The sequence below is a fragment of the Mirounga angustirostris genome, unplaced genomic scaffold, assembly GCF_029215605.1.
Source record: "Mirounga angustirostris isolate CCGP_5_RB_7025 unplaced genomic scaffold, mMirAng1.0.hap1 SCAF_2, whole genome shotgun sequence".
Lineage (NCBI taxonomy): Eukaryota > Metazoa > Chordata > Mammalia > Carnivora > Phocidae > Mirounga > Mirounga angustirostris.
The window spans coordinates 36,779,256-36,801,892 of record NW_026991710.1 but is presented as its reverse complement, the minus strand read 5'-3'; the positions used below and the strand labels follow the sequence as shown (position 1 = coordinate 36,801,892).

At 36.8% G+C, this 22,637-nt stretch overlaps 1 protein-coding gene across 5 annotated transcripts in view; it reads left to right on the top strand.

The window, feature by feature from the left end:
* The window catches only part of KCTD8 (potassium channel tetramerization domain containing 8), a 237,490-nt gene that overhangs the window by 34,113 nt on the left and 180,740 nt on the right, over nucleotides 1-22,637 (top strand). The window contains exons 2-3 of one of the 5 annotated variants that reach the window (XR_008506602.2): nucleotides 12,591-16,627; nucleotides 18,587-19,745. The exons of 2 other annotated variants lie outside the window; for them this stretch is intronic. The gene's annotated coding sequence lies outside the window, so the exon portion shown is untranslated. Of the gene's footprint in view, nucleotides 1-12,590; nucleotides 16,628-18,586; nucleotides 20,478-22,637 lie in introns of all 5 variants that reach the window. 2 more of the 5 variants (XR_008506600.2, XR_008506601.2) reach the window with 2 other exon arrangements.

Below are 22,637 nucleotides of genomic sequence, written 5' to 3'. Positions count from 1 at the left end.
ATTTAGGAGAGGCAAGAGCAGAGTCTCTCTGAAAATAATCCTCAGGTACTGTGCCTACCCACACTCCGCCACATGGTATTATAATTCCACAACAGCTTTCTCATAGCTTTCACATTGGTTCCTTAGATCTATGATTATCTCTGTCTTTTGTCCTAAGGGTGATTTTTAGGTAAGAAGCAGTACCTTGTGCTGGTTTGCCATCTTGTTAGGAGTCAGTGGAAGCCACTAGTATTTTCTCTTCATTGATTCTTTCAGCATGCAGCCGCTATTGATTAAGCAATGACAGTGACCAGAATATAGTCTAGGTCCTCCTGAGGATTAAGTTCCTGCCTCTTAGTACTTACATTTTTATTAATAAAAAACGTTTTGTTTCCAGGCCAAAATGAAATATGTCCTTCTGTTTATGAATGCAAAACTAACTGCTTTGTCAGACTTAATTTAATGTCAGCATAGTTATGTGATATTTAGGGTCAAGAGAAGTGGAAGACTGGCTGACTAACTTTAGCCTGCTCTATTACCTTTTGTCTTTTCGGATGCAGATAGACTAACATGAGTAAATCACAGTTAATAGTGGAAATAGACTGTGAATCGTGGGAACTTTTCTCCCTTTAAATTTTTTTTTCCCAAAATCTTAGTATTGGTTTGCTGGGGCTGCCATAACAAAGTACCACAGACTGAGTGGTTTAAACAATAGAAATTTATTTTCAGTTCTGGAGGCTAGAAGTCTGGCTAGAAGATCAAGGTGTTGGTATGGTTGGCTTCTTCTAAGGCCTCTCTTCTTGGCTCACAGATGATTGTGTCCTTCTGGTACGTCTGTATCCTAATATTCTCTTTTAATAAGGACACCAGTCAGATTCGGGCCTATCCTAATGATCTCATTAAACTTTACCACTATAAAAATCCTGTTTCTAAATATAGTCACATTCTGAGGTATGGGAGGTCAGGACTTCATCATATTAAGTTTGGGGGACACAATTCAGTCCTTAATAATGGGAATTATATAACAATGAAGTGTTTCTTAATATTACCGACATTACTGGTAGATATTCTTTATGATTAAATTAGTAGAACCGTATATAATTTCCATGTTAACTTTTGGAGTTGACTTTTTGGGGTATTTTAAATGATGTAAACGTGTGTTTAGCTTTTCAGGGTTAATGTTGGAAGCAAATGTTAAACTTATTTTTGGTGGATGAACTGATAACCTCATACAATAATATCAAGCAGGACTGCTTTCAGCTGATATTTTCTAAAGATTATTTATTTATTTATTTGAGAGAGCGAGAATGAGAGAGAGAGAGAGAGAGAGAGCACATGAGAGGGGGAAGGTCAGAGGGAGAAGCAGACTCCCTGCTGAGCAGGGAGCCTAACGTGGGACTCGATCCCGGGACTCCAGGATCATGACCTGAGCTGAAGGCAGTCGCTTAACCAACTGAGCCACCCAGGCACCCCAGCTGGTATTTTCTAAACAGAATTTAGGGGTCTTTAACATTTTGTAAATGTTATTCTGTTCTGCATTTCCCATGCTTCTCTACAATTTTTGCTTATAAGCACAGAGATAAAATTGACAGAGAAGAGAGAATGGCTGTTTACATTGTGTGTATATGTAGGAGTCTAGTGAATAATGTAGAAAAGCAGGGTCACTTAGTAGAAAGAGCCCTGAGAAAGCTGGGCTGGGAGTGAGAACAATTAAGTGAGACTCCAGGAGCTGCTCCTGTACAGAGAGGCGGACATAGGTACATGGCCAGACTGGATGGGGACCAGAGGAACAGTTGGGGGAGTTGGTGGGAGATCCAAGAGAGTCCCCTTAAGGCCATAGATATGTCTTTAGAAAAGATGCGCCAACCCATATTAGTTAACAGTGTCTCTGTGGACCTGAAGAGTAGACAGTGTTCATTGCATAAGATCAAGAACCTATTTGTTTGGGTTAATGATGGATAGTGTCTGATAAAAGCCTATATAAATGTGTCTATATAAATTACCTACTCAGTACAACTTTATTAGGTATAGTTCAGTATGAAATTATGATATTATTTATATATTGTTTTTACCATCAGCACCTGAAAATATGTAAGTTAAATCAAGTCACAAGGCTTACTATTAAATCAAGTCACAGGGCTCATTCAGAAGCTTCATTAAATACCTGCAGAAGAATTAAACTTCTCTTTAGGATAAAATATCAGAATGTATAGAAGGGATATGGATCTGCTGATTACAGCGCTCTTCCGTTATGTTTTTAAGCAGCTCACCTTGTGTTCATAGCTCAATGGGATTAAAAATACTTATATTTCTTCATCATTGATGATTCAAGTAAACAATATCTCATGGTACATATATTATGTGCTTTTTTTTCTCAGCTAACTTTTTACTCTCCATTTGTCTTTAGAATTCTGGGTTTGCCTTTAAAGGGAGATGAAGTTCATTGTCTCTTGTGGACCATTCTCAAGAACTTTTTCCAGTTTAAATTAACAGAGGAATTGGGTCACTTTTTATTAAGCAGACAGACTTGCAGACATTCTCTGGAATCACAGCTGTGTCAGTTAATGAGCTGCAGAGAAGCTCTTTTTCACTGATGTCTTGACTATTAACAAAATAATTAACAGCATAGTTGTTTTACTAATGGAATATTTTGTGTTCAGAGTGTTGTGATTGCTTACTTTCAAAATTGCTAAAAAGTAGAAAAGCATGTACCCTGCTTTGTGTAAAAAATACTCACCAAAGAAACAATATGAATGTATCAACTTTATTAATTTAGGTCAGGGCTTCTCAACTTCAGTGCTATTGACATTTTGGGTCCAATAATTCTTTGCTGTGGGATGTTTAGTAGCATTCCTAGCCTCTACCCAATAGATTCCAGTAGCACAGCCTCTTTGTCTCCCTGGTCTAAATGTAACAACCAAAAATGTCCCCAGATATTGCCAAATGTCTTCTGGGGAGCAAAATCGCCCTAGTTGAGATTCACATACTTAGATCAGTGTTAACATTTACCTGAAAACTGAAGCCATCAAATTTATGGTTGGTAAAATAGAGTCGTAAGCCAGTCTCTTTCTTAGCCAAAACCAACAGCCCCAGCAATAACACCAGCCGTCACTACCACCGTGGGCTGAGAACATGGAAAGGGATATTTGCTGGATATGAACTAAGTACTTGGTACTGTCTTAGGCCCTTTATATTATTTCATCATCTCCTAATTGCCCTATGAAGAGGACATTGTCCCTCTCATTCTACTACTGTGAGAATTGAGACTCAACATGATTAAGCTTCCTATCCAGGGTCAAAACATCTACCTGCAGGGCAGTTGGGATGAAGCTTAGCCAGACCCATCTCCAAACCCTCTTCTTTCTGTCTCATTCTACTGTACCCTAAAAACACCTTCTTCTACAAGTTCTACTATTTCTGTCAATGTAACAGCGTTCTAAGCATCCAGGGTTGTATTGTGTTTTAATTTTTATATATTAATAAAATTATTAGCTCTACTTCAAATGTGATATGGTTTTCTTTTTTTTTAAAGCACACAATACAAATTTGGAGAGAATTCCTTTAAACAATATGTACTCTCCAAGGAATTCTAATATATGTTCTTTCTTGGCTAGGGGGTTGGTTCTATCTCCTCCCCCTACTCCTGCATACCCAAATGGAAAATCACAGTAATAAATATTTCTCAAAGGTATTCACTCCAGCAATTAATAATGGAGAAAAATATTTTCATATTATAAATATTTTAATTTCTAAATTGAGAGACTTTCTTTTTTTTTTTTTTTTTAAAGATTTTATTTATTTATTTGAGACAGAGAGAATGAGAGACAGAGAGCATGAGAGGGAGGAGGGTCAGAGGGAGAAGCAGACTCCCCGCCGAGCAGGGAGCCTGATGCGGGACTCGATCCCGGGACTCCAGGATCATGACCTGAACCGAAGGCAGTCACTTAACCAACTGAGCCACCCAGGCGCCCTAAATTGAGAGACTTTCTAATAACAAAATTCGATAGATTTAAATTTAGTACTTTTTATTGTTCCCTTGGTGAGAGGGGTCTAATCAATTAGCCACCGAATGGCTAATAAGTAGATAGAAAAACTAAGGAGGAGTGAGTGACGTTCTAAGTTAAGGATGTGAATGTCAAGTTTGAGATTTCTATTTCAATGCTAAAGAATGCTGTGAATTACATTTAGCATAGACGTTTAGAAACATATTTCTAAGTAACAAAAATAAGAATGAATGGGGCGCCTGGGTGGCTCAGTTGGTTAAGCGACTGCCTTCGGCTCAGGTCATGATCCTGGAGTCCCGGGATTGAGTCCCGCATCGGGCTCCCTGCTCGGCAGGGAGTCTGCTTCTCCCTCTAACCCTCCTCCCTCTCATGCTCTCTGTCTCTCATTCTCTCTGTCTCAAATAAATAAATAAAATCTTTAAAAAAAAATAAGAATGAATGGCATATATTTTAGGAGCAGTTACTTAATGCGCACGCTCACGCTCAGATTATATAATTGCTCTTAAGCACAGAATAGTTTAAATAAAGAGAAAAAGGAGATCCCTAGTTAAAATTGGAAACCATAAACATTATTATGAACAGGCCATTGTGACTTTTTTTTCTATACTATAAGGATTCTGGGCTTTCTCCCAATAGTAGTTGCATCAAACATTGAAACATCTGAAACAGATGTTGCATGTTTTTTTCCAAATTTCCAAGCATTTTATCTATTAGAAAAGGTAGGCAAGTGATAGGGAGTCATACAATACCCCTATCATGCTTATATTGTGATGAGACTTTTGTGAACTGTTTGGGTAGGTTCTTTGCAAAGCCTTATCTTCAGAAATTTGTTCTATTTCTTGGAAGGAAACATATACTATATATCAGTAAATATCATAAAACCAGAGGGTATGAAGAAACATTTTGCTTTCAGGGAAACCCACTTATGCTATCTCAGTTATCTGAATCAAACAAAACATAATAAAATGACCAAAAAAAGAAAAAAGAAAACGATAATTTTAAAAACACCTTCATGAAGAGATTCTACAAGTCCCTTGCCTTTTTGTTGGAAATTCACTGTCAGTCGTTTTTTTCCCCTCCTACCCCCCTTCTAAAAAGCAGCTTATTTTTGTTTCTGGACAGGTGCCATCCTAAGGACTGAAGACCATGAACCCTACTCTATTTTAAATGTTTAATTGTAGTTCCTTTAGAGACTTCATTTTCTGACAGGTTTTAATTAGCTTCCTGACATTCTTATAATCCTTCCCTGTAACTCGAATAATACTATCTGAATTGCTCTGTTAGGAATTATTATTTTATTCCACGAGGGAGACTTCCTCAGGATTTTCCTGATCTTTTCTCTGAGTGCCTGGGGGAGAAGCCTGGAAGAGGATGTGAATTCTGTCTATGTTTACAGCTCTCAGGAACTTTACTCTCTCTTGCCAGTGAACACTCAGTCTCCAGCAACTGATCCATCATCTAGCTCAGGGGTGGCAAACAATGGCCTGCTCTGTGTTTTTTGTGAATAAATTATTGGGACACGTCCATGCTCATTCATTTACCTATTAGCTATGACTGTTTTTGACATAGATGAGTGGTTATGACCCAGTCTGTATGGCCTCCAAAGGTGAAAGCCATTTACTATCTGGCCCTATGAAGAAAAAGTTTGTTGACCCTTTATCTCGTCTTCCTATTGTCCAGATGTATCCTGGTTAATTAAGTCACTGCTCACCTCTTCCTGTAGGCACCTGACTCTCCTGAGATTTTGGGTCAGTTGCTTACCCTGTGACCTAGGACTTCAGTAAGTTCAAGTTGTCAAGTTGCTGTTTGTTCACTGCTGTAGACTGAATATTTGTGTCCCCTCAAAATTTATATATTAAATCCTAATGTCTGATGTAATGGTATTTTGAGGTGAGGTCTTTGGGAGGTGATTAGGTCATGGCAGTGGAGCCCTCCTGGATGGGATTAGTGTCAGAGAGCTCCCTCACACCTTTCACCCATGTGAAGACAAGGTGAAAGATGGCTGCCTCTGAGCCAGTAAGTGGATCCTCCTCACGAGTCACTGAATCTGCCGGTGCCTTGATCTTGCATTTCCCAGCTTCTACAACTGTGAGAAATAAATTTCTGATGTTTATAAGCTGCCAAATCTATGGTGTTATGTTATAGCAGCCCGATGGACTAAGATACGCATCACATTTTGTTTAAGGTTGGGAGAGAAGCTCTTTCAACTCTGTATCTCCAAGTGATACTCAAAAGTCTTCATTCCTCTTCCCCTCCCTCTTCTCCCTCTTATGATTTATCTGTTAAAGAACCTGAGTAATTTGGTAGATTTCCCAATAGTGGGTAGTTTTTGTGTAGCATTGAAATAATATGGTGCCTTGTTTTCTGAGATTTCTTGGCGTGGTTCCCAAAGGCTACTTTTTTCTTGGGCTTTCTTATTCCTTTCTCCCTTTTGCCTCTATTCTGCTGTGTTTTGATTCCATTATGAACAATTTTTCCTCAGTATCAAAAAGACAGCTTGGAAGGTCCCTTTTTAGAAGCCACATGCATTAGGGGTGCCTGGGTGGCTCAGTCAGTTAAGCATCTGCCTTTGGTTCAGGTCATGATTTTGAGGTTCTGGGATTGAACCCTGCATGGGGCTCCCTGCTCAGTGGGGAGGAGTCTGCTTCTTCCTCTCCCTCTGAGCCTCCCCTCTGCTCTTGTGAGCTGGCTCTCTCTATCTCTCAAATGAATAAATAAAATCTTAAAAAAAAAAAGCCACATCCATTAAACTGTTCTAGCTCTATCAGCCCTTATCTTGAGACACTATTGGAGTGGGGAGAAGCCATCCATTCAGTGATGGCTCTTATAACTGGCCCGTGGCACTTTTCAGTGAGTACCTAGTGGCTACTTTGGAGTTCTTTTGTTCTCAGTGGCTTCATTGTTTCCCTTTGTTTTTTCCATAAAGTGATGAAACCAGGAAGGTCATATGGCTGTTAGTGCTTTGAACTCACCCACTTTTACTTTGGGGCTTTGCAAAATATCTTGTTACCTAGTTTTGGTAAATTTTGTCCATAGGTTCTTAGTTTTGCTATGTACTAACTCTATGTTTTTATATAGATACTCAGAATATTTAAAATTATGTTTCCACAATTGCCATCATTTTCCTTGAATTCTTGATTCAATTTTTTGATTAGTTAAGGGTATTTGAATGTATTTCATTAGAATATTTGAAAGTAAGAATAATAAAATAATTTGAGTTTTATTAAGTACAGCCACATTGGGATATATGCAAGGTGGTTGTCATGTGAAGAAACTGGGTATACATCCAAAATTACAGTAGGAATAGCGACTCTTTTAGGATCATCTTCTGTGTGTTCATGTGCTGTGTATTATCTTAATTAATCTTAGGAAATACACAGTAAAAATTTGTTTTTACCATTTAACAGATGAGGAGACTGAGGTTCCAAGAGGTTAAATATGATTTGCACAAAGTTTCACACTACTAGGTGGGGAGCTGGAATTCTAACAAAGTCACGTCTAATTCCAAGGACCATGCCTTGAGCACTGTAATACACTTGCAGTTGTTCAGCAAGGTCTGTTTTGATTCTTTCGTGTCTTTTCCATTATTTTCACCCACAGCTTTAATCCTCTCCCATAGATTCCAAAAATAACCCTCTGATCCTTTCTGGCTTCCGTCATGACTGTTGACATTGCCTGGCCCCTTGCTTACCCATAAGATTACAGAACAAGAAATGTTAAAACCTCTGTGAAAAGTTCTAGTTGGTCAGAAAGATGTATGAATGAATGGTATTCCAGTTCACATTTTATTGTCACAGAAGAGATTTCAACTGTTCCACCATTGGCTCTTGCTTAGTTTTTGCCCTGTTTCCAGTTACTGCCCTTTACCAATCCTGTGTTCTAGCCATATCTATCTATTCACCCTCTGTAGTGCTGCCATTTAGTTTCACTGTTCTGCTTGCTCATGCTGCCTTCTGTTCATGTAATGTCCCCTCTTTGCTTTGCCATCCTTTAAAGCCAGATGCTTAGGTGGTCTGCTCTGTGGAGACATACCTGGTTTCCTCCAATGATGAGGCAGAATCTGTGACTCCTTAATGGTCCTCACACAGTCATTGGAAAGGATCTCTATCATAGCATTCATCAGAGTGTGTTTAGGCGAGGTATGTTTGAACCTGTCTGCTCTGCTAGACTCTGAGTTTACTGAGGAGTGGGACATACCTTACTTTTTGTAAACCCAGAGCCTCCACAGTGCCTGGAACACCACACTGACTTAAATCAGTTTTGTTAGGTGAACCCAATTAGTGTCATTGACATTATTTTCTAGTAATAAGATTAGTTTTGTGTGTGTTTGTTCTTTTTTTTTTTTTTAAAGATTTTATTTATTTATTTGACAGAGAGATAGAGAGACAGCACAAGTAGGCAGAGTGGCAGGCAGAGGGAGAGGGAGAAGCAGACTCCCCGCTGAGCCAGGAGCCCGACGTGGGGCTCGATCCCAGGACCCCGGGATCATGACCTGAGCCGAAGGCAGCGGCTTAACCGACTGAGCCACCCAGGCGCCCCTTGTGTATGTTCTTTTTTATTTATTTTTTTTACTGAAGTAGAGTTGACACACAAAGTTAACGTTAATTGCAGGTGTACAACATGGGGATTCAACAAGTCTATATGTTATGCTGTGCACACCACAGGTGTAACTGACATTTGTCACCATGTAATGTTGTTACAACACCATTGACTACATTTCCTATGCTGTATTTTTATCCCTGTGACTTATTTTTTCCGTAACTGGAAGCCTGTTATAAGACTAATTTTAACTTCTTGATTAGAAAACAGATACTTAACAATTGCATACTTATTTTGCTTTTCTATTATGACTTATCTCATAACATGTATTCAAAACTATACTAAATAGGCATGGCTGAATAGGCAAAGAGCATGTTTAACTAAATTTGCCACAAAATTAAACTTCTTTCTTGTCTGGCAGTTCTCTGAGAATTATCTGGGTGTGAATAATATTTTTTCATGTAGCTCATCATGGCCAGCAAAATTAAATATTTTAATTAACATTTGTAATCAGCTTTTCCTATTCTTGGGTCTAGTGGTTTATATTCATTTAAGCAAATTGAATTTTAAAGATAAGTTAAACACAGCCTTTACAAAGCCAACTTCAGATTGATTTTCTTTTCTCTAATGTCATATACTTTATCAATTTACATTTCCATCATTCATTTATTTGTTCACTCATTTAATAAATCACATGTGTATTGAAAGCTAATAACCATCATTTCTGGATAGGTCTGGAATTTGCTCAAGTCAGGGTGATGGGCCTTTCTGGAAAACAGTGTGCTTTAATTTTTAAAATCACAATGAGACAGAAATCTCAGGATATCAAGAGACGCAGACTAGACAAAATGGTTTTACTATTCATTTATTTTCTGATCAAATAGTTTAAGCAATATTCATAAGTTAATTGATTAGAACTTCTTCTGGTCCTCTGTCTAAGGGTGAAATTATTCAGTTGTTCCAATAGGTCCAGGCTCCAGTTTATCATTATTCTTTTAATGACTGAGATTAAAAAGTGATGATGTCTTACCTTGCAGACAAGTTAAATACTTTATAGGCTTAGGGGCTCTTTTTATAAGGGGATAGGCTTTGACTCCTTTTTCTGAGGGTAGAAATTATGGGTCTTTCGATGACATTCAAACATAATTTTTTTAACTCACCTGCGACACTTCAGAGAAAATTTATCTCTTTTTAAACATAAGAGCAAGCAATTTCTAGGAATATAGAGACTATTTGGTGTTTTCTTTCTTTTTTTCTTTTTTCTTTTTTTTAAGAATTTATTTATTTATTTGTCAGAAAGAGAGAGAGAGAGGACAGGCAAGGGGAATGGCAGGCAGAGGGAGAAGCAGGCTCCCCACTGAGCAGGGAGCCCAATACTGAATTTGATCCCAGGACCCTGGGATCATGACTGAGCTGAAGACAGATGCTTAACCGACTGAGCCACCCAGGTGCCCCAGTGTTCTTTCTTATTGCAATATGCAGTCTCTAGTTTTGGAAAAAGACACACAGACCTTAAGGCAGCTTGTTTAGCACAATAGATACAGTTTATATAGTCTGCTAATGTCACCAGCTTCCCACAAAAAGGAGACTTTTATCCAGTGGTGCTGTTGGTGTTTTTTTTCAGGTCTCTTGGAAGAGATTTTTCTTAAGGATTTGCCTTGGACAGGGATACAAACCCAAGTAATACATGGTTCTTTCTGTCAAGTAGTTTATAATTTAACCAGAAAAACACACAACCAATGATTACAAATAAATGCGACAAATTCTTCTGAGTAACTAATTTACTAGGATAGATGATATTATTTTATTTTTAAATGATTTTCAAGGCTGATGTAAAGTGCTCTCCTAGAGAGTAATAGTCTATGAACTCTAATTTGGACATACTTTTTAATAAGCTTTGTTTCCTAATTTCTGTGGGAGCTATAAGTTAAATTCTGATAACAAGATTGGAAAAACTGATTAAAGACACCATAAATGAATTTCAGAAATCTAGCTCTCAGGGTCAATTTGCTGTGTGAGTGAAAAACCAGAAGTGACCCCCAACAACATCACTGTATTATAATAATCATTGTTCAGAGCTTGGGGCTTTGTAGTTCAGACAGATGGGGATTCAATTTCTGGCTCACTATTAATTGTGTGATCTTAGATAAGTTACTTAACTGCTCTAAGTATCATTTCTTCACCTGTGCGATGCCTCAGAAATTATTTTGAAGACTAAAAGACATTTATGATTGTTAAAGTTAACAGTATAGTGCCTGGTACCTAACAAGCCCTAAAAATATATTTGCTATCTTTATGTTACTGTGATAATGCCCCTGAATCAGTTTTAAAATATTTTAAACAATTTACAATGTATCTATTCAAGGAAGTGTCGAAATGAAAGGGAGTGAAATAAAGGTGTTACAAAGGGATCATGACAGGGCCCTGAGACTTCAGAAAGAGTGGCCATCCATCTAATCCTCAACCGTGACAGGCCAGACACTCAGTTTGTCAGTGTCTTTTAAAATGGACTCATCAGGATCAGGGGATATCTCCTACTTTGGGCTCATTGATAGTGGAGACAATGCTATTTGTAATTACAATTCACCAGCCAGAGCACTTTTTTCTCCTATTTTATATCCTAGAGAATTCAGTCATTAGCTTTTTGCACAGTGAGCACAGAAGCAAATCAGAGGTAATTACATTGTCTTGTGGAATTTTTTATTCAAGTTTCTTAAAAGCCCAAGACCTCCCGACCAAGAAGAGTACACCTTTTTAATAACTAGCGTACTTCAGGGTCTCTTTACTTTGGTCATCCTGAGTAAAAAATCTTCCCAATCTTTTGCTCTTTTTCACTGTTCTTTTTTTCAGTATTCTATGAAGACCACCATACTAGCTTCCTATTACAGCTCTAACAAATTACCTCAAACTTAGAGGCTTAAAACAATGTACATCTCACAGTTCTAGAGGTCAGAAGTCTGAATAGATCTCACTGGGCTGCAGTCTAGGTGTTGTCAGGGCTGTGTTTTCTTCTGAAGGCTCTAGGAGACAATCTGTTTCCTGGCTTTTCCAGCTTCTAGAAGCTGCCTGTATTCCTTGGTTCCTGGTCCCCTCCCATCTTCAAAGCCAGCGGAGTAACATTGCAAACCAGTCTGTCTCTTTCTCTGTTTTTGCCTCTCTGTCTCTCTGTCCGATTCCCTGGCCACTTTCTTTCACTTATAATGATCCTTGTTATTGCACTGGGCCTGCCTTGATAATGCTTGGTTATCTACCTCACCCATCTCCCCATCAAGATTCTTAACTTAATCACATTTGTACAATCTCTTTTGTGTGTCAGGTAACATGTTCACAAGTTCTGGGGATCAGAGGGTGGATGTTTTGCCAGAAGCATTATTCTGTCTACCACAACTACCTAGTCTTTCTGTGGGCGAGGCAATACTACTGATTGCATAATGACATTTTTCACATTTAACAATGCTATAATTAGATTTCCAGACTGCTCTGTAAGCATTGATTTGGGAGAAATCTAGTCCTTTAGGCAGATTTCTGTAATAACTCATCTTATTCCTTATATGGTTATAACCTTATAGGTTAATGTTATATTGAAGTTCAAGTACTTCTTTTACTTACCAACTAGAAATCAGAAGATGAGGTCATATATTTCAAAGATTTCCATCTGTAGGAATGAGAATTTCTTTTCTAAAGTTTACCTTTTAAAGTTGCAAGTTTCATTTACCTGGGGAATTCACTTGCATGGAATTGCTCATTTTCTAAGGATGCTAATTCATTACTTATTACTGTAGCACATATCTGAGTTTCTTAAATTTTAGCAAGTACTTCAATCTGACTCCTCATTTAGATGTACTCATGCTTTTCACTGTCTATTTAGGTAAATTATACAATAAATCTTCCTTTTTGAGGGTGTTCCAATGTGTTTGCATTGACCTGATGAGATATAATAGGTACTGTTATTATAGGATACTGTATTAAACAGCAAAATATAAAGGCAGAATGAGCATCTTTGACCCAGGAGTGACTTCTAGATGGCATGTAGGCAATATTTTATTGCATTATCTATTCATTTTATAGGTCCTGTACTCATGAATAAATTGCAATAGCAGGGAAGCATGATCATGACAAGGTAAGAAAACTGGGAGAAAGGGCTCAGAAGAAAGAAAAGAAGTATTTTTTTGTGTGTGTATGTGCTTTGGACAAGCCCTTTGAATAAGTAAAAATTATCTACATGAAGTCTTAGACAAACAGCTTTACATCATATTAGATAATTTAGCTAATTGAAAATATGGCTAGAAAAATAACATTAATTTTAAATTGTATTTTGAATGTCAAGATAGTAAGTGCATTCTTTTGCATTCCATTATATACTTGAAGACTATTTTATCCAATTAAATACTCTTAAAATTTGTAATCTTAGGCCAAGGTCTGCCTACCAAGTTAATCAAAGAAACAGATTTTGTAGGAATCCCTTTCACAGAAGGCTAATTTTCAAAGATATATGGCTCCATACTGTCTTCTAGTAGATGTATTGCTTTTAGAAGTTGTACTAACTCTTCTGGGCCATTAAGCTAATGCATAACATTTTATGGATACTGTGTCTGAGAAATTATATATAAGTTGGGAACCTATTTATAATATCTATTCTTTCTTCACTAAAATAACTTTGGAGCTTTATGAGGTAACTCAAGGCTGGTGGCTGGAGAGATAATATTGATAGAATGAAGTAGCTAATGTAGGAATGTCTTGCTTGCTTCCCATATCCCAGTTAGTCACTATCATAATTTTGTAAGGTATGAGCTGGTAGCCCCATTTTCCAGGTAAGAAAATTGAGTTTCTAGGTGTTCTAGATACTTTACTCCAAATATTCTAGATTTTGTCCCATGTTCAAAGTATCAAAATTTTGTCTATGGTAACTCATGAATGTTAGTTTCCTAGGCTGTTGTAACAAAGTACCACAGATTGGGTAGCTTAAAACAACAGAAATTTGTTCTCTTAGATTTCTGGGGAAGTCCGAAATCAAGGTACCTGGAGTGCCGTTCTCCCTCTCTGAGGCTCTTGAGTAGACTCTTTCCTTGCCTTTTCCTATCTGATTCTGGTTGTCAGCCCGTGGCTTTCCTTGGCTTGCAATGGCAGTACTTTAATCTCTGCCTGGGTCATCACATGGCATTTCTCCTGTGTGTCTGTGTGTCTTCACATGACATTCTTCCTGTCCTCTTCTTATAAGGATACTAGTCATATCAGAATAAGAGTGTACCCTACTCCACTATGACTTCATCTTATCTAATTACATTGGTAACAACCCTGTTGCCAAACAAATTAGTATTCTGAAGTCCTAGGGGTTAGAATTGCAATGTATCTTATTTGGGGGACACAATTCAACCCATAACACCATGTGTACCACATTTGGAAGAACATAGATTTTTGTAAATTGTGTTTTTTGACATTAGGTTCTTAGCTTTGTACCAAGGATGTCACAACTAATGATTATATGAAAATAATTATTGTACTTTTTTTTTTAAAGATTTTATTTATTTATTTGACAGAGATAGAGATAGTGAGAGCAGGAACACAAGCAGGGGGAGTGGGAGAGGGAGAAGCAGGCTTCCTGCTGAGCTGGGAGCCCGATGTGGGACTCGATCCCAGGACCCTGGGATCATGACCCGAGCTGAAGGCAGTCGCTTAACCAACTGAGCCACCCAGGCGCCCATTTTGTACTTTTTATAAGTAAGTGTTTCTCCAAATTTCTTCCAAGAAATACTCTTTTTAGGGTGCTCTAAGAAAAATGGAATGTGTTATCAAATGATTGTGGGATATACTAAATATTATTCTACATTTTAATCACTGTTCTTGGAGACCTAGTGACCCTTGGGATGTTAAAGTCACTTGGAAGTCCTGGGTAAAGTCTGTTGAACCCACCTTAAGTTCCCTAAACATGTTTGATGTCAGAAACTATCATGTAACACTTGTTACTTTGTACAGCCATCTTGGAAGATGCCACATTTGTGGATCACAGCATATATGCCATTTTCCCTTTTCATTATGAACGTGGGCAGATGACTTAACCTTTGTATGCTTTGGTTTTCTCAACTGTAAAATGAGAATAATAATTGTAGTTATATCATAAAAATTATTGAGACTATTAAATAAGATGAAACAGGCAAAGAGCATGACCTAGTGTTCAGCCATGGAAAGAGCTCAATCAATGCATGTTTATCATTATTGTGATTAGTATTCTATTTAGTCAATATTTGTCACTAGACATTAATCCTGAGTGGTGCTGAGCTCCAACAAACAGAAGGCCGTACTTATTAGCTTGAACACAATTTCTATATAATTTACAGAGTAAAGAGATCTTACTTTTTATTCTCAAAGTGTTTACGTATTTTACCTGTTTCATTGCAATGTCTCAGGAAACGTAAAGAAAAAAAGGCTATATTAGAGTTGGTGTAATATGTGTAATAAGAGGGAATTGTGCAGCACATTTTAGAAAGAGATTTTTGGAGAATGGTTAAAATTAAGGTTTCTCATTAAGAATACTAGTCATTTTATTGTGCTATTAATAAAGTGATGCCCCAGGAGCAATTGAAATATACATATAAGGCTGAAGGAGCTTGCAATGAAAGCCCCAGAATCCTATGCTTTGGATTCTTGTGAGTTTTTTCCTATTGTCTTTTATGTCAGGCATTCAGCTGACAGTTTTGGTTTTTTCTCGGTTTCTCAGGCACTTTATTCTATCATTTATTCTAACCACTTGCTGTTTTAAAATATACTACAAACTAGAAAACTGGTAATGAAGGTTATTCCGTTGTTTCTAAAATAGTAAGATTGCCGAAAGCTTTTTTCTCCCTGCAGATTCTTTTTTGCTTTTTTGTTTTTAAAATAATTTATTTAATTGTAAGTTTATATAATTTAATGTTTAATAATGATTTTGCTTAACTGGCTTACAAAATTTCTGAAAATTCAACATTAGACTCTCACAGCATACCACATGTGTTAATATTTTTTAGTATAGTTGTTAATATTTTATAACTTTTTAAAATTTTAATTCCAGTGTAGTTAACATAACAGTGTTATATTAGTTTCAGGTGTACAACGTAGCGATTCAATAGTTCCATATACTACTCAGTTCTCATCAAGATATGCTGCAGATTCTTGAGCATATTTTTCTACATGGTTGAAATTGCTAGCTCAGTGACTTCTATCCAGTTGGTGAAATGTTCCTGTAGGTCCCTTAAAATGATTATTTTTGTGTAAGCTAAGGATAGTTCCCAAGCTGTCACTTCACCATTATTTCTTGGTCTCTGAATGCCCCTCTTTCCCCATCAATTCCTCATAATTTCTCCAAATGGGTGCTGACCTGGCTACAACCGTGCCTTTTACAGCTAAACTACTCTAGTCAGAAGCTTGTCTTCCTGCCCATTAGGGGATGCGAACTGCTCTTCCAGTACAGCTTTATACCAGATGATAGTTCTGTCTTGGAAGAGCTGCAGACATTGCTTGGGGGTCCCCCTTGGATATATAAAAATCTCACTTTATTCTTTGTCAGTCATTTTACTTAGAAGAATCATAACGCTGAAAGGATGATTAGAAATTTTCCATTCAGGTCTTTCTGATTGAAAAATCATACTAATTTCTCAACTGTTAACTATATTAAACCCTGTCTTTCTGTTTGTGTATATGTCATTTGAGGGGATTATTTTTTGTTGTTGTTAGTAAAGAATTATAGTTAAATGTAACGTATATACCAAGTATATATTATTGATTTTCAAAGGATTCATAGAACATAGAATGTATGGGCAACACTAAAAGTATGAGAGAGATTTCCTTTTTGTTTAATACTTAGGGATCATGTAGTGAGTCAAGGTTATAATTTTAACAACTATTTTATGATTATACTTAGAAGTATGGATTAGTATTTAATAGACTGCCAAGTAAAATCACTAGTCTATGCTAGTACTTTTCATATAGTGTTTCATTTAATCTTTCGTTGGCCGTATTATTTTGGCCTGTCTTGCAGATAACGAAGCTAAGGTTCAAGGACTTAACTTGCCTTTCACAGTGGATGGATGACAGGGCTGGGATTTGATCTCAGAGTTGCCTGAAACCTCAGCGTATGTGTTTCCTACTCTGCTGTACTACTTCTGATGACATAAGGGGAAAAAAAAAATCAGAGAAGAGGTGAGACCAGATTAGCTTCTGAAGCATGAGGATTCAGTGGGCCGTGAGTAGGAGAATATCCTTTGTGCGGAGAGTGGTGTGTGGGATAGAAAATCAGCAAGTCAGAGACCTAGGGTTATTTGTAGGACTTGAGGAGCATATTCTGATTATAATGGTAGGGTTTGATAGGAGAGAAATTTAGGTAGTGTTATCCTCAATAACAGACTGGAAAGTTTAAACTTGTTTCAGTAGGTGATGAAGAATTATTGAAGGATTTGATTCCAGGCTGATGGAATGTCATGATGAAAGTGTTGAATTAAAAAAAAAAATAATGTGGTGACTATACCAGGGTAATTGAAAAGATAGTCTTTGAAGCATTAAAATGAATAAGGAGTTTGTCATAGCAACTGAGAGGAGAATGATGAGAACCTAGACTAAGTTAATAAATTAGGAGATTTTTTTTTTTTAAGATTTTATTTATTTATTTGACAGAGAGAGAGACACAGCGAGAGAGGAAACACAAGCAGGGGGAGTGGGAAAGGGAGAAGCAGGCTTCCCGCGGAGCAGGGAGCCCTATGCGGGGCTCGATCCCAGGACCTGGAATCATGACCTGAGCTGAAGGCAGACGCTCAACGACTGAGCCACCCAGGCGCCCCTAGGAGATTTTTTGAAGGCAGTATCTTTTGAACTTGTTTGGGAATGAAAGAGTTGAATGAGAGAATGAAGATGCTGAAATTTAAGTTTTAAATAATTGGAAGGATTGTGATAATATTGATTGAAGTAAGGACAATGCAAAGCAGTACTTTTTTGAGGAAGAAAAAGTAATACATTTAGAAAATTATGGGATGATGATTGGAATATGAAATGGATATGTCTAGTGGGCTATTTAAGACAAATGGAACTGAACTCAAGTGTTTGCTGACGATTAAGGAGAAAAATTAGATAGTCATATATATACATTTAACATCCAAGATTTGTGTTCTTATATTTATTTAGTTGTTATGCTTAATTCAAACATTTAAATACCCAACTTGAGCTCTTAAAATTAACCTGAGAACAGAAACATTTGTAAATACAATATGTAAATTTAAGAATAAAAATAATGTGACAAGAAGCACAGATGGGATCTCCTTCACTGGAATCATAAATATTTTTTTTCAAAAATTGTACTTCAACTTTTTTTTTTGGTTAAAGTTGTCATTCCTTTAGATATTTATGCTCCTACATCCTTTTCTTAGATTTGATATTTTATAGATTCTGTTTGACTTAAGAGCAGAGCCATATCTTTCGATGCATAAAATTATGCTTTGAAGTTGAATATCCCAGCTGTATTTAACTCATGAAAGCTATCCATTATATACTTTGAGTACTGCACTGACTACCAAAAACTTGTCCCTTTTTTTACCTAAACTTGAGAACTGATATTCACTGTATATTCATCTCCTTATCTTTGGATGCTGTTCCAGTGTGGGAAGTGGAAGAGGAGTCCAGGGTACTATGAAGAAAGCAGAAATGTCTCAATCTAAAGGAGACATGATACATTTTTTTTTCATTAGCTGTAATTTTACAAAGAAATGCAAAATAGAAGTGTTAATCTCAAAGAAAGCAGGGCTGCCAAAATAACATGTCAGTCTTCTAGCATGGCCACCCCTTTCTTCTACTCTTGTCCAGTTCTCTCCAACCAATCTTTGTTATGAGAATGGCTCAGAGCATAAAGACATGCTTTGGGATGAGAAAAACTGTCTTATTGCTTGTTCTCTGGAGGAAACAGGGCAAGTCCTTCAAAATACTCATATCTAGAGTGATGATTGATCAGTTGATCACCACATTAACCTTGTCTGCCCTTAAGAAACTTTCTAGTTTTTTTCTTGCATTAGGATAAAACTGGATAACACCTTCTTCTTGGTAAGTAGGGCTATTTGAGTAAAGATCCTGAGAAGAAAACAGAAGAAAAGAAGAAGAATGACTCTAAGTAGCCGTGGCCACTCCTTCTACTCTTCTGTGATTATAAAGACCTGGCTGATCAGATCTTTGACCCTAAAGAAGAGCTCATTTTGCAAGTGATTTTGTTGTTTTAACCTAGGACCATGTGTGGGTGTTTTAAATCCTTTTTCTATTGTTGTTTTGGTTGGGCCAAAAGCTGGTATATTTGGTCATGAATATTAGATCTCAGGAGGTCGAAATCCAGATCTAAATTAAGAAGCCTCATGAAATATAAATTTAGAAAAATAAAACTGCAGTTATCTACTTTGACCTGTAATTTTTTTAGGCTTTTCAAAGCAGCTTTGTCCTAAGAAACCCAAAATATTTTACTTCAAACATTGCTGAATGAAGGTGAACTGTGATTATTATGAAACAAGAGAGGCATTTAGCGGCTGAAAGTCTGACCTAAATTCTTCTCAACATTTCAGGGAATGTTGAAAGTGAGATTGATTGAAGCTTCATTACTTTTATGTGACTTCAAACATGAAATTAAATGTAAAATGATAGAATGTTGAATGAGTGTGAGTTAGGAGATATCTTGAAATGCAAAACATGAGGATTTTATAAATTAGATACCCAATTACTTCATCTCATTAGTCCCCTGGGTGTCTGTCAAACTGGACAGCTCTTGAGGTCATTCAGCTTATTTCCTCTTCTGGATTCTATCTTCTTAGGCGGGAGACAAAATTTGGATCATATTCAAGGACATGCTGATGTTCTAGGAGAAACTCTATACAGGGTTTATACAATTAGTGCCCCATTAAAGAATGATGCATAGATTATAATACAGAAAGATAAAATGTCATACTTATTTGTCTTCTTGGCAATGTCAGGCCCATGTAGATCTTGTTTGTGTCACTAGGCAAAATTTTCTCATTGGTAATCTAAAAATTTTGTACTTATGACCTTTATAGAGAGAAATAGTAACAAGACATGAAATATAATGTAATGAGAACACAGCAAGGAATTTAATGTTTGGACTTAAGGACAGTTGAATATTAGGAGAAAAAATAACCTTTTATTTTTTGGTCTTCTAAGGAAAGAATCTCAATCTATGACTTTTCAGAGATGACCATGTCTTTTGAAAATGTAGGTATCTTATATTAAAATGGACATGACATCTTTTTCAATGTCAATAAAATGATTTCTATTTTAGAGATTAGTCAATTGAATCCTGACACTCTATGAAGACATCGAAACTGAGATGGAGGTGGATCTTAGTTTTGTAGGGACTGAATCCGATGCAGTGTCAGGGGCAGGCAGCTCTCCTGAAAGAATACAAAATAAATTGTGAATACAAAACTAGGTGAATACAAAAATGAATTTCTCTCACACATGAGAAAATAAATTACAACAACTTGCACATTTAAAAAAGGTGACAAATAGCAAAAACATTTCAAAGTCCATAAAAATGACATACTTCTACAAAGGTTACTTTTTTCCACTACATTTTATGGCTACATACTCGTAGTGTCTGTTATGGGCTGGATTGTGTTCCCCCAAAATTCACATGTTGAGATTCTCATCCCAAGTATCTCAGAATGAAGATAGGGCCTTTAAGAGGTAATTAAATTAAAAGAAGGCCTTTAGGGTAGACCCTAATCCAGTCTGACTGGTCTCCTTATAAGAAGAAGAAGAAGAAGAAAAACACACAAAGGGACACCAGGGATGTATGCTCACAAAGGAAGACCATGTGAGGAAACAGTGAGAAGGTTGCCATCTGCAAGCCAAGGAGAGAGGCCTGAGGAGAAAACAAACCTGCTGACACCTTGAGTTTGGACATCCAGCCTCCAGAACTGTGAGGAAATACATTTCTGTTGTGTAAGCCCCCCAGTCTGCAATATTTTGTTATGGTAGCTCTAGCAAACAAATGCAGTTCCTCGACCTTCTCCCTATTAAAATGATTTTGCAGTATTTTTTTATAGAGAAAAAAATACAAAGGTAATTCAGCTTTTCTTCTTGTATGATTGATCGAAATTTATTTTTTCATTATTGGGATGCATAAACCACGTCTTTACATACAGACGTGCTGACTTTATGGCCAGTAAACAGAGTAATTGTGATAAATTCTGTTTTGTTCAACTCCAACCCCCCTCAAGCGTTCATAGTTACATATGCTGCATTGTTGAGTATCTTGACAAGAGATGTCGTGAGTTTGAACGGTGTTGGTATATTTCCCATTTTCAATTATACATTGAAATGTTTGATAAATGGAAAAAAAAAATCCCACAGATTAGCTTCTAGCTCCTTTCATTTCCAATCTTGTTTCTCCTTTAGTGACCACACACTTTGAGTGCTCGGTGCTGAAGGACTCATTTATATCATCACATTTAGTCTCTGTCTTTGTGTTGCAGAGCTGAATAAATTGTCCCAGTGAGCAGTAGGAGTGTTCTTGGAAGCCATTTGTACACTGGGATGGCTAATAGAATGGAAGCTATTGAAAATCATTTCAATATATCTGACTCCATGTATGCCTAATTCAACTTCCCCTTAGCCAGATTCCTGAAGTGCTCACAAACACTAGTGCCAATTGACACAAGGGGAGGTGTGACAGAAATCACCATGGGAAAAGATGGCAATTACATTCAGTTTCAGTTGAAATATCTTTTGCAAGTTTTATGAACATTTAAATGTAAATACAATTGCTAGGGCCCCTCCTCAGGCCGAGGAAGGAGCCTTGAAGCTTAAGCTTTATTCACTACTGGGTAAGTTGGCTTCTCAGACTCCAGAGGTTTGCCTAAATTCACACAGTGGTTAATGGGGACACTGCCCTAGGTCTCTTTCTCTATGCAGTTTCCTTTTTCTCTTTATTTTTCAAAGCATGGATTTATGCATTTTTGTTCTTTCTACTATATTTAAATGTCATATGACAATTAATTTCAATTAAATAGTAATTAAATACTGATACTATTTCGGAGACTCTAATGCCAAGAGGAAATAGGGTCTTGGAATATTTGCATTAGTAGATTATTGTTTACATTACTCTGTTGAGCTAAAGCCTGTGCTTAAAAGGGAAAATAAGCATTTGAAGTTGACAGGTTTAAATCCAGATACAGAAATGAAAAATCAAATGGCAGCATAACTAAAATCTAAAAAGTTAAAAAATGTAACCGAGTTATCCTTTATTCCGTTGCTGTTCTCTAGCTACATATCTCTTTGCTGTATATGTAGTCATTCAAATGCCAGGTTTATTTTACCTTTGTGGATTCAAATTTTGCTCTAGAATATAGATTCATTCTATAACTTAGAATTTTTTAAAAGCGTAGTGAAATAACTAAGGGAATCTTTGCTGGACTACTTTATGTTTCATCATATATTTCTGTTTGTAGAACTTCATGGCCCCTTATATAAACTTATTTGGGGAGAGCTGTGTTACTCTTGGCAATGTAAAAAAAATAGAATTTTCAGTTTCTTGGTGGAGCAGTGCAGGCAGGGCAATAAGAAGAGATGCCTAAATAGAATAGTGATTGCTGCCACATATTTGGGATTTAGTATGTCCTCTGTCCAGTGTGAAACATCCTGCATATATTAACTCATTTAATCTTTACAACAACTCTGAGCATTATTTCCATTTCCATTTTATAGATGAGGAGACCAAGGCTCAAAGATGTAAAGTAACTCATACAAAGTTGACTTAAACCCAGGTATTTTTACTTCACAGTCCATGTGCCCGGCCGCTGGCTTATCCTGCTGTTTTCTCTTTGAGAGTGAATCAGTGATGGCTGCAAGAAGTTGCACACTGTCTAAACACACTAAAAACAAGCAAGGATGAAAAAGAACTCCAGTCGCTCCAGAGAATTCTAAAGCATTCGTGCTTCTGAGATGGTGATTAGAGGAAAAATACTGGAAGTAGGAGATGTAGTCTTGTTTGAAAGCACTCAGCACCATAAGCCTATAGCATTTACACATCATGCCAAACTGTATCTTAAGAAACTCATGATCAAAACAAAATCATGAAATTTATTCATTGAACTAAAATAA